This window comes from Ostrea edulis, chromosome 2 (assembly GCF_947568905.1).
Source record: "Ostrea edulis chromosome 2, xbOstEdul1.1, whole genome shotgun sequence".
Classification (NCBI taxonomy): Eukaryota; Metazoa; Mollusca; class Bivalvia; order Ostreida; family Ostreidae; genus Ostrea; species Ostrea edulis.
This window is the reverse complement of record NC_079165.1, coordinates 955,176-968,562: the sequence shown is the minus strand read 5'-3', so window position 1 is coordinate 968,562 and position 13,387 is coordinate 955,176. Positions and strand designations below refer to the sequence as shown.

Sequence of the window (13,387 nt, the reverse complement as noted above, 5' to 3'; positions counted from 1 at the left end):
TGTTTTTTTATATTTCAAAGGTATTTTCCTAGGTATATCATGTTTTGTGGCAAAATCGATGAGTGCTCCTGAACTAACACCTTATGGGATGTTCTTTTTTTAACACAATATTCATGATCAATTTTATTTACAAAGGAATGATTTCCTCTAGGAATTAAAATATCAAAAACAGAATAATCACATTTGGTTTCAGTTCCGCATAGTCATTTCAAACAGTATTTTTTGAATTAGTGAACATACCTCTTGCGATCTTCCTCCAGATATAAGTTACATAGCGTATATTAAAAGTAATAATTCCAAAATTAAATGTTGTTTTAGTGGGTTATACCCCCCCCCCCAAGAAACGCTTCAAATAAATAATGTAAAAGGCATAAGGGAGTTAATACATTTTGTGACTGCACATAAATTTTATTGCTTATTAAATGTACATATTAAAATTCGGGGGTTATTAACGGGGTGGACTTTAAAATGGATAGAAAATGTGATCCCAATTCCCATGAAATGTCACCGTATGTATTCAAGTCCAGTGGCGGATCCAGGGGGGGGGGGGTTACGGGGGTTGCAACCCCCTCCCCCCTTTAGATTCGCTAAAAAAAAAAGAGAGAGAGAGAGAGAGAGAGAGAGAGAGAGAGAGAGAGAGAGAATGACTATAGAGTTATTAAAATCCTAGGCGATGGAAATTGTTTCTACAATTGTGCGTCATCATTTCTATCAGTTGATGATAATTCAAATTATCTTTTATGTAGTTTTTATTTGTAATCTTTCATTTTATTTTTTTTTTTTAAATGAATTACTGGGAGTAAATTGGAATGCATTTTAAAACAGGATTTGTTTTAAAATCAAGAGTGACAGATCTATGTCTGATAATTATACAATAACATTAATCCAAATTTGAATTTAGAAATACAAATTGATAGCATTCCTGTTAAGTTGTCGTTTAACTATGTTAACGTACGTTATAACAGCTCTCTTTTCAGTGGCGTATTTAAGGGGGCGCAGCCGGTCCCCGCCCCCCTTAAAATTTTCAAATTTAAGGCAAATCGTGGTATCTTGTTTAGACAATTGTACTAAACAATAAAAGAAGCAATAATTTCTTCCACTCCCGGAGAAAGGAATGACAAAATCTTTTTGATTTCTTGAATTACTTCATTGGGAGAAGTTAATTTTTTTTCAAAAAACCTTGAAATTTGCGTCATTTTAGTAATTTCACCTTATTAAGAATGATAGAAAATAGTAAAAATGACTTAAATAGGAGACATATTTTAAACCCTATAAAATCTGTAAAATCCAGGAGCTTCCGGGGGCTTCGCCCCATGGGCCCCTACCAGGGCTTGACTCTGGACCCACTGGGGGCCTAAAGGCGGTCCCCAAACCCCCTGCCTCATAAAGTGGCGCCCCCCCCCGTAACAGCAATTCCTGGATCCGCCCGTGCCTTTCTTCTTCAACCCCCCCCCTTTGAAAAATTTCTACATCCGTGCCTGAAGTCAATCTTTAGCACATGCTACTCGCTGTTTTCGCTTGCTATATTTATAAATGCTCCAATTCATTATTTAGGATGCATACCACAAAAATATGTATATGCTATTTGATTTTATTTAACTGTACTTTACGTGAATACACCTTTGCTTTTCTCATCATTGAGCAAGATTTCTCGAGATTTCGTGGAACTTTGTTAACATGCTGTCGACATCATGTACTTTTTAGCGTTAGTTTCGTATTCTCAGTTTGAGATATATAAATGTGCATTTATTGTTTTAATTGTTCCTGAGCACTCAAGAAATTGTTGTTTTAATGTTTTACAGATATTTCTCGGATGTTTTACATCGTCGACGCTCTTAAATTTTATGAAACAAAATCTAGCTATTTCTGTAATGTCAATGGCGATGTGGTTGTGTCATCCACTGTCTAATGCCACAATTAACGTGTATTTTATACTTACAGTTAATGACGACATCCTACAGATTAAAACCACATCGTTTCTTTCATTTTTTGTGGACATTAATCCTGTTTTTGTATTTAAATTTCACGTTGTACGGCAGCCCTGTTTGGCACTGTTTGACATGTCTTCAGTTGTAAGATCGGTAAAGTTGGCTATTAGTAACCGGCTACTAGTAACTGGCTACTTAAAAAGAGAAAAGTTGGCTACTATTAGTCAACTACTTGAACCAGGAAAAGTTAGCTACTAGTAGCCAGTTACTAAAAGTAAGAAAAGTTAGCTACTCGTAGCCAGCTACTATAAAATATAAAAGTTATAATTACTGATAGCCAGCTACCAGATAAAGGTTAAGGAGTTTGGAAATTATTATCTATCAGATTTATTTCTAAAGAGGACGAGGAGTCGTGTGAAATTTCATGCTCAATTATCCCCAATTACGTAACTTTGCAATGCAAAATACGAATACACTTTTTCAACTGAGTGTTTACTTTAAAATTGATACGGATTGAATTCAGACCTTCATTCATTTGATATACCATCCATTTTGAGATATCTGCTACTTTTACAATTTGATTCGAGTTACCCTGAAATATCAACATTTGTGTGAATACCGTAAGAAATTTTATGTTTGTATTAGATATCTGACGAATTTACGACTATACATATGGAAAGAAGTGATAAATGGTGTTTTGATACGCCACGAATTTTCAGATATCGCTCTTTAGGAAATCAGTTACTTATACATTTTGATTATCGGTACAATGAAATTTCAAGATCTGTGTGAATACTCCGTGTTTATATCATATATTTAACTAACTTACAACGATACGTGTGGCGAGTAGTGATATTGGGTATCGTAATATGTCATGAATTTTCAGATATCACCCATAAGGAAGTCAACTACTTATACCTTTTGATGGCAGGTAACCTGACATTTTAGGTTTTTCGCAAATATCTTAAGGCACGTCATGTTTGTATTAGATATCTCATTAATTTACCAATATTCATGTGAAGAGGAGTGGTATTAAATATCTTCATCAGCCATCAATTTTCAGATATCACCCTTAAGGAAGTCAACTACTTATACCTTTTGATTCCTGGTAACCTGAAAATTCAAGATTTTCGTAGATATCTTAAGAAAATTTGTGTTTATATTAGATATCTGACTAATTTACAACTATAAAAGTGAAGAGGAGTGACACTAGGTATCTTGATATGCCATCAATTTTCAGATATCATCCATAAGGAAGTCAGCTACATATACCTTTTGATTCCAGGTAGTCTAAATTTCAGGTTTTTCGCAAACATCTTAAGGAACTCTGTCTTTGTATTAGATATCTCATAAATTTACCATCTCACATATGATAAGGAGTGATATTAAGTATCTTAATATGCCATCAATTTTCAGATATCAAGTTTAAGGAAGTCAGATACTTATACCTTTTGATTCCAGGTAACCTGAAATTTCAAGGTTTTCATAAATCTCTTAAGAGCCATTCTCTGTAAGCATCAAAACATGTGGAAAACGACCGACACGGATTTTGACGAAATTTTACACAAAGTATACATACTTCAGTCCTTTAATCATGACACCTTTAAAAATGGGCTTTGACTCGTGTTTCCATGGCAACAAGACATCCAATTTTGTGAAAAAACGTGCCCCTCAGTAAATATTGATTTTTTCTTTATAAAAATGTGTATATTCATTTTTCATTTAATTTCCATTGCTATTTAATTAAGATATGTTGTGTGTAATTTTTAAAAATAAAATTAATTTGCTGCAACACCTTAACATGAAATATACGTACTCAAATACCCTAAAATCCCACTGAAAATGGGAGAAAATTGTTTCAATATTGTGCAAAAACACAACCACTGGTGGATTGTTCTTACATTGATAAATGTGTATCGTATCTACTAGAATAACATATCAAAAAATTAGAGATGTCATATTTCATTTAAGAAAATAAATTGATTTTAAAATTTGCACTATTGCGAAAATATGCGAGTTTTTCCGAAATTTAGATCACCTCGACTCTTGACTGCAATGCGTATTCCAAGTATATTCATGATCAAGACAAGTTACGTCCCTTTTCTGAAGTGAAAGTAGAAATTCGTGAGCGGTGATTTGGATATTTTGAGCTGGTTTAAGTCTTTAAATCAACTAGAATTTTACATTTGATACTTAAGTGTTTGTCGGAGGCCGTTATGCTCTCGATGGGTAGCTTTCAATGATGATGTATCAGTGGATTTACGCTGCGATCGTGATTACAACAGGGAGAACTTGTATGCAAAAACTTCTGAGAAGATTGGCCGAAAAAGAAACGCACAGGTGGCATTGAATGTGTCCAATGCTGTTGTCATAACAATTCAGATCCGTAAGTACTTTACTATCATTCATTTTGCCTCAGTTTGTAAAATAACTAGACAGTAAACAAATATATTATATAGATTTATCCAATTCCATATGCAATTCACCGTTGACTGTTGAATATAAACTTCAAGCAAAATCTTGTACATGGAAATGCCTGTGCCGATAGGTGTTTGTGAATAAGATTTATCACATTAACTTTAACGTTTGTAAATATTCATAAATATGTCAATTTAATTTCATTTTGAAGTTTGCAATTGCTCATTCTGATGTTATTTAAACTTATCAATCAGCAAGAAATATTTATTATTGTTAATATACATTTGTAGCTCTGACAGTCAGGGGGTGCAGATTCAAGATTGGATGTTTTAAATGAAATTAAGACAGAACTATTTTCTGTGAGGAATGTATAAGACTTGGTATCATCATTATGACAACACAGTTGTGGGTCATTAAAATTTAAGTGGATCCAACATGGCTGAAACTTGTTTAAAGATTGTTCAACTGGAATGTGTCCACTGAGAAAATCACAGAGGCTGAAACTGTTGGAGGATATCTAACAACCTGTTTTTGAATTTCTCATCCCCTTTCATGGAAGGAACTGTCCTCAACTGAACAATGCAACTGTACATGTCCATAGTTTACAGAAAAATACTGATATACATTGTATATGCAAAAACAAATATAGTGTGTTAGTCATTGTTTACAAACTCATTTTTAGATAAAGCTTGAACATATGATTGAAGATTGTTTAATTTATTTTTTAGACTGACTGAGAGCTTCACAGACTGCAATTTAAAATGTACAATTTTAATCTAATAGAAAACAATCAGGATAAGTCTGACAGAAACAGGACAATTCTTTAAATTCATATTCTTAATATAACCAAGATGGACACAAAATTTGCTTTTAAAAACAAAATAATACCCCACCCCCACCCCAAATTGGAAGTTGGGCAGTATTTTTTGTAATTCATGCATCTTATAAGTCATTCATCTACATGTATGACACATAAACCCATATTATAATTTTGATACAAAACCAAAACTTGTTTTTAACAATAGCAATCCCCCACCCCTGTAAATTGTGTTGTTATAAACAATGGATGATTTGGGAATTTTAATGGGCATTGATTTTGCATTGCAAATCTTTTTTAATGCTATCATCACAGAATCTGGTGTTCATGGAAATGAATGAAATTATTTGCAACAATGTAATTAGAAAAGTGCACTGATGTACTTTTGGAGAAAGTACTGACACAAGTCAAAAGGCCATCCATGTTCAGTTGTTTTTTCCCCACTAAAGTTGGATTAATCGAGAAATAAAGAAATGAAATGAAAGGGTGGTGTACTGGTGTAAGAAGATTATGACCTAAGTAACATCATCTTTCTGGTACCTTGCAGCTTTAGTTGACACACAAAACAATTTAGAAATCGTTAGTACATATGTATGTGGGTAGCTGATAAAAATCAGGGTCAAGAAAATGTTGGGGAAAAGAATGCATACCCAATCATTAATATACTACAGTTACATGTAGCTGCTACAGTTCTTATTTAATGTTTCCATGGAGACAAAACATTCAGATTACCAACATTTTCATAACAGGACTTTTGGACTACTATATCTGGTCAAAACTGACTCAAATGAGTATAAGTAGGTAAACTACTTGTAGTTTAAAATGTAAATGAAAAGAAATCTAAATCACCAATATAATGTTTCCATGGAAGTAGGTTTCTATAGCAACTAAACTACAAATTGAATTCCTTCTTAATTAGTATATTTTAACCAGTCTATGAATACAAAGATGAAGTTATGATATTGTAGAATAAATCTACTGAAGTACATGTACATTAAATTGTTTGCAATGATTATAGTTGATGTTTCCATAGCAACACATTTTTCTTCATATTTTCCCCTTTGTAATAATTAAATTCAAATGATTAAACAGAGTCATATAATGCTTTTACAGGAAATATCTAGAGACAAATATGTAATTTTATCTTGTGAAAAGTAAAAATTCTATTCAATACAAAGTAATTCAAACACATTAAAAAAAATTCATTTTATTTTAAATGTAATGACCAATGCCTTTTGACTTGAAGATTTTTTTAAATGTTTGCTACACCAACTAATCCAACTTATGACTAATCCATGGAAATTATGAAATTTGTACTTTATAACAATTATTAAGATTATGACAGAACACTTTCACTTAATAATAGGCACAGACGTTTCTGCTTCCTGACACAAATCGGTTTTAGAGTCAGCACTTCTCTTCAAAACGTAAGGAACCATAAACATGTATCTTATAATGGTTGCTATGGTAACAAAAGAATTAATCATTTATATGGCTAATTTAAGTAGACTTTTTACATCAATTTATATGTTCAAATATAATATGACAATGCGTTTACACTATCACATGGTAATAGGCAGACCTGTAATGCTTTCTGATACAAATTAGCATACTAGATTACTTATTAAAACCTTGTATTAAAATACTGAAATATGGTTAATATGGCAACTGAAATATTTCATAACATGAGAATTTATGATATTTATCATAGTTTATGTCAAATTTAATAGATTAAGGATATTATATTGATAAATTATTAAAATTTGACTCATATATTCATATTATGAGATTTTTCATATTACCATGGCAACCAATTTTTCAAGCTATATAATTTTATTTAGCAAAATAAGACATTGGTCGTTTTTTAATATTTTACACATAATGGGATGAATTAAATCATATATAACTTTCATTGATGTGTGTTGTTGTGTTTTCTTGTAAATGATATCATAAAATGGGTTTAAAATGATTTTTTTCAAAATTAGTCAAAATGCTAAAATATTGATTTTTCAACCTCAGGAACAATAGGTAATCCAATATTGATTTATTGATGTTTTATTAAGAATTCATTATGCTGAACCTAATCTTTAAGCAAGCAATAGAGAAATTTGTACATCAGTAAAATTAATTTGTTTATGTTTAATCAAAAACAGGACAAAATCGAGCATTTTTAAGCATCTTGGGAGCTGTTTTCACAGTGTTCTTGTTACTATAGCAACGGTACCTCAATTTCGAATTTTGATACCAAATTCTATGAGAGGGTATCAAATAATCATTATATGCCAAATTTCAACAAAATTTTGATGCTTACAGAGAATGGCTCTTAAAGAACTCCTTGTTTGTATTAGATAACTGACTAATTTACAACTATCCATGTGAAGTGGATTGGTATTAGGTATCCTGATATGCCATCAATTATCAGATATCACCCTTAAGGAAGTCAGCTACTTATACTTTTTGATTGCAGGTAACATGAAATTTCAAGTTTTTTATCAATATTTTAAGGAAGTGTGTGTTTGTATTAAATATCTGACTAATTTACAATTATCCACGTGAAGAGGAGTGATATTAGGTATCTTGACATGTCATCGATTTTCAGATATCACCCATAAGAAAGTCAGCTATTTATACCTTTTCATTTCAGGTAATCAGAAAATTCAAGCTTTTTGAAAATATTTTAAGGAGCTCCGTGTTTGTTTTACATATCTGATTAATTTAACAATGTACATATGACAAGATCTAATATTAGGTATCTTGATATAACATCAATTTTGAGATATCACGCTTAAGGAAGTCAGCTACTTATACCTTTTGATTCCTGGTAACCTGAAATTTCATAAATATCTTAAAGAACTCTGTGTTTGTATTAGATATCTGACTAATTTACAACTATCCATGTGAAGTGGAGTGGTATTAGATATCTTGATATATGTCATCGATTTTCAGATATCACCCTTAAGGAAGTCATCTACTTACACCATTTGATTCTAGGTAACCTGAAATTTCAAGTCTTCCGTACATATCTTGAGGAAGTCTGTGTTTGTATTAGATATCTGACTAATTTACAATTATCCACGTGAAGAGGAGTGATATTATGTGTCTTGATATGTCATCAATTTTCAGATATCACGCTTAAGGAAGTCAGCTACTTATACCTTTAGATTGCAGGTAACCTGAAATTTCAAAAGTTTAGAAAATATTTGAAGGAACTCCGTGTTTGTTTTAGATATCTGATTAATTTACCAATGTACATATAACAAGATCTGATATTAGGTATCTTGATATGCCATCAATTTTAAGATATCACGCTTAAGGAAGACAGCTACTTATACCTTTTGATTCCTGGTAACCTGAAATTTCAAGTTTTCTAATAAATATCTTAAAAAACTCTGTGATTGTATTAGATATCTGACTAACATACAACTATCCATGTGAAGAGAAGGAGTATTAGATATCTTGATATGCCATAAATTTTCAGATAACACCTTTAAGGAAGTAAACTACGTATACCTTTTGATTGCAGTTAACCTGAAATTTCAAGGTTTTCACAGATATCTTATTGCACTTCATGTTTGTATTAGATATCTCATTAATTTACCAATATTCACATGAAGAATAGTAGTATTAGATATCTTTATAAGCCATCAATTTTCAGATATCACAATTAAGGAAGTCAGCTACTTATACCTTTTGATTCCTGGTAACCTGAAATTTCAAGATTTTTGTAGATATCTTAAGGAAATTTGTGTTTATATTAGATATCTGACTAATTTACAACTATCAAAGTCAAGAGGAGTGATACTAGGTGTCTTGATATGCCATCAATTTTCAGATATCACGCTTAAGGAAGTCAGCTTCTTATACCCTTTGATTCAAGGTAGCCTTAAATTTCAAGTTTTCCGTAGATATCTTAAGGAACTCTGCGTTTGTATTAGATATATCATAAATTTACCATCTCATATATGAGAAGGAGTGATATTAAGTATCTTAATATGCCATCAATTTTCAGATATCACGCTCACGGAAGTTACCTACTTATACCTTTTGATTTTTGGTTACCTGAAATTTCAAATGTTTTGTAGATATCTTTTAAGGAACTGTGTGTTTGTATTAGATATCAGACTAATTATCTACTATCCACGTGAAGAGGAGTGATATCAAGTATCTTGATATGCCATCGATTTTCAGATAGATATGCTAGATATCTGACTTTTTTTTTGCCGATATTGCAGGGCTTTATATGAAGTGTCTTGATATGCGATAAATTTTCAGATATTACTTTCGACGAAGTCAGCAACTTACACCTTTTGATTCCAGACATCCTGAAATTTAAATTGTTCTGTATATAGCTTAAGGAACTATGTATTTGTGTTAGATATCTGACTACTTAACTACTATTTACGTGAAAAGGTGTGATAAAAGGTATCAAGATACAATGTACCTAATATCACTCCTCTTCATCTGGATGGTTGTAAGTTAGTCAAATATCTAATACAAACGCAGAGTTCCTCAAGATATTTACGGAAAACTTGAAATTTCAGGTTACCTAGAATCAAAAGGTATAAGTAGCTGACTTCCTTAAGGGTGATATCTGAAAATTAATTGTATATATAGAAACCTAATATCACTATTCTTCATGCGGATAGTTGTAAGTTAGTCAGATATCTAATACAAAAGCAGAGTTACTTAAGATATTTACGAAAAAGTTGAAATTTCAGGTAACCAGGAATCAAAAGGTATAAGTAGCTGACTTCCTTAATGGTGATATCTGAAAATTGATGGCATATCGAGATACCTAATATCATTCCTTGCAATATGTGAGATGGTAAATCAATGAGATATCTAACACAAACACAGAGTTCCTTAGGATATTTTCGAAAAACCTGAAATTTTAGGTTACATAGAATCAAAAGGTATAAGTAGCTGACTTCCTTAAGCGTGATATCTGAATATTGATGGCATATCAAGATACCTAATATAACTCCTAGTCATATGTGCATAGGTACATTAATAAGATATCTAACACAAACACAGAGTTCCTTAAGATATTTGCTGAACACTTTAAATTTTAGGTTCCCTGGAATTAAAAGGTATAAGTAGCTGACTTTTTTAAGTGTGATATATGAAAATTGGTGGCATATTAAGACACCTAATATCATTCCTCTTCACATGGATGATTCTAAATTAGTCAGATATCTAATATAAACACAGAGTTCCTTAGGATATATATGGAAAACTTGAATTTTCAGGTTACCTGGAATCAAAAGGTATAAGTAGCTGACTTCCTTAAGGGTGATATCTGAAAATTGATGGCATATCAAGATATCTAATATTCCTTCTCTTCGTGTTGATAGTTGTATGTTAGTCAGATATCTAATACAAACGCAGAGTTCCTTAAGATATGTACGGAAGATCTGAAATTTCAGGTTACCTAGAATCAAATGGTATAAGTAGCTGACTTCCTTAAGGGTGATATCTGCAAATGGATGGCATATCAAGATATCTAATACCATTCCACTTTACATGGATAGTTGTGAATTAGTCGGATATCTAATATAAACACAGAGTCCTTTAAGATATTTATGAAAAACTTGAAATTTCAAGTCACTAGGAATCAAATGGTAAGTAACTGACTCCTTAAGCGTGATATCTCAAAATTGATGTTATATCAAGATACCTAATATCAGATCTTGTCATATGTGCATTGGTAAATTAATCAGATATGCAAAACAAACACGGAGCTCCTTAAAATAGTTTCTAAAAGCTTGACATTTATGGTTACCTGAAATGAAAAGGTTTAAGTAGCTGATTTTCTTATGGGTGATATCTGAAAATTGATGGCATGTCAAGATACCTAATAGCACTCCTCTTCAAGTGAATAATTGTAAATTAGTCACATATCTAATACAAACACAGACTTCCTTAAAATATTGATAAAAAACTTGAAATTTCATGTTACCTGCAATCAAAAAGTATAAGTAGCTGACTTCCTTAAGGGTGATATCTGATAATTGATGGCATATCAAGATACCTAATACCAATCCACTTCACATGGATAGTTGTAAATTAGTCAGATATCTAATACAAACAAGGAGTTCTTTAAGATATTTATGAAAACCTTGAAATTTCAGGTTACCTGGAAATTAAAGGTATCAATAGCTGACTTCCTTAAACTTGATATCTGAAAATTGATGGCATATTAAGATACTTAATATCACTCCTTGTCATATGTGAGATGGTAAATTTATGAGATATCTAATACAAAGACAGAGTTCCTTAAGATGTTTGCGAAAAACCTGAAATTTTAGACTACCTGGAATCAAAAGGTATATGTAACTGACTTCTTTATGGGTGATATCTGAAAATTGATGGCATATCAAAATACCTAGTATCACTCCTCTTCACTTTTATAGTTGTAAATTAGTCAGATATCTAATATAAACACAAATTTCCTTAAGATATCTACGAAAATCTTGAATTTCCAGGTTACCAGGAATCAAAAGGTATAAGTAGTTGACTTCCTTAATGGTGATATCTGAAAATTGATGGCTGATGAAGACATCTAATACCACTCCTCTTCACATGAATATTGGTAAATTAATGAGATATCTAATACAAACATGACGTGCCTTAAGATATTTGCGAAAAACTTGAAATTTCAGGTTAACTGCCATCAAAAGGTATAAGTAGTTGATTTCCTTATGGGTGATATCTGAAAATTCATGACATATCACGATACCCAATATCACTACTTGCCATACGTATCGTTGTTAGTTAGTTAAATATATGATATAAACACGGAGTATTCACACAGATCTTGAAATTTCATTGTACCGATAATCAAAATGTATAAGTAACTGATTTCCTAAAGAGCGATATCTGAAAATTCGTGGCGTATCAAAACACCATCTATCACTTCTTGCCATGTGTATAGTCGTAAATTCGTCAGATATCTAATACAAACATAAAGTTTCTTACAGCATTTACAAAAATGTTGAAATTTCAGGGTAACTCGAATCAAATTGTAAAAGTAGCAGATATCTCAAAATGGATGGTCTATCAAATGAATGAAGGTCTGAATTCAATCCGTATCATTTTTAAAGTAAACACTCAGTTGAAAAAGTGTATTCGTATTTTGCATTGCAACGTTATGTAATTGGGGATAATTGAGCATGAAATTTCATACAACTCCTCGTCCTCTTTAGAAATAAATCTGATAGATAATAATTTTCAAACTCATTAACCTTTATCTGGTAGCTGACTATCAGTAATCATAACTTTTATATTTTGTAGTAGATGGCTACGAGTAGCTAACTTTTCTTACTTTTAGTAGCTGACTACTAGTAACTGGCTACTAGTAGCTAACTATTCCTGGTTCAAGTAGCTGGCTACTAGTAGCCAACTTTTCTCTTTTTAAGTAGCCAACTTTACCGATCTAAATAATAAACTCTCTAAAATAAGCTTCTTTGATCATGTATAACCTTAATTTTTATGTGAAATCTTTTAAACACATTAGACAGTAGATTTTGATCATTAAAAGTGAAAAACAAAATGTTTGGGGAAATCGTGAATCAGTCCCTTTAAGTGTTACTTCATCTTTCACTGAAGAGATACAGTTTGAAATCTGGAACAATCTAGTTCACAGGTGCTAATCAAGTACAATATTTCACACAACAGTACTTCAGAATTGAATTCCTGATATGATAAGAAAGTTTATTTCTACTCTTCCGCACACGTTTCATTTTCATTTATGCCTCACTATGAAGATCGGTCCTTTCATTTTTATGTTCCGAATAACAATACAAAGACAAAAGACTAGTGGTAAACGAACAATGAATGTATAGTGAACGCAAAACCGTGAACGGAGAGCGCATGGTGAACGCACAGTGAACACATGCTGAGCGAATGGAAAAGAATGCTTCAAAAACGATATAAGATTACCAACTCTTCGTTGTCTTTCGTCTTGTCATGTGCATTAAATGCATTGAGTGTTTTTCATTTAGAAAATGTGCATTGCAATTTATCTGTCGATAAATCTTTGATGAGAAAGTGAAGGTAACGAATATTAACCTGTTTCATCAATCCCCTACAGAATACAAAATGAAGAGTATGGCAAACACGGACCACTGAACATACCAAAGGAAATATCAGGTGCCAAAGAAGACTGAGCATTTCCTGCTGACCGGTCACACTGTACGCCTTCTAGTTTTTGGTCAGGTAAACA

The 13,387-nt window shown here is 31.9% G+C and overlaps 1 long non-coding RNA gene across 1 annotated transcript; it reads left to right on the top strand.

Annotated features, from left to right (window-relative positions):
- Positions 1-3,423: 3,423 nt before the first annotated feature.
- On the top strand, positions 3,424-5,047 carry LOC125675930 (uncharacterized). Its single transcript, XR_007370703.2, has 2 exons — positions 3,424-4,314; positions 4,637-5,047. It is a non-coding gene; the product is annotated as an uncharacterized LOC125675930 (long non-coding RNA).
- The last annotated feature ends 8,340 nt before the right edge of the window (positions 5,048-13,387 follow it).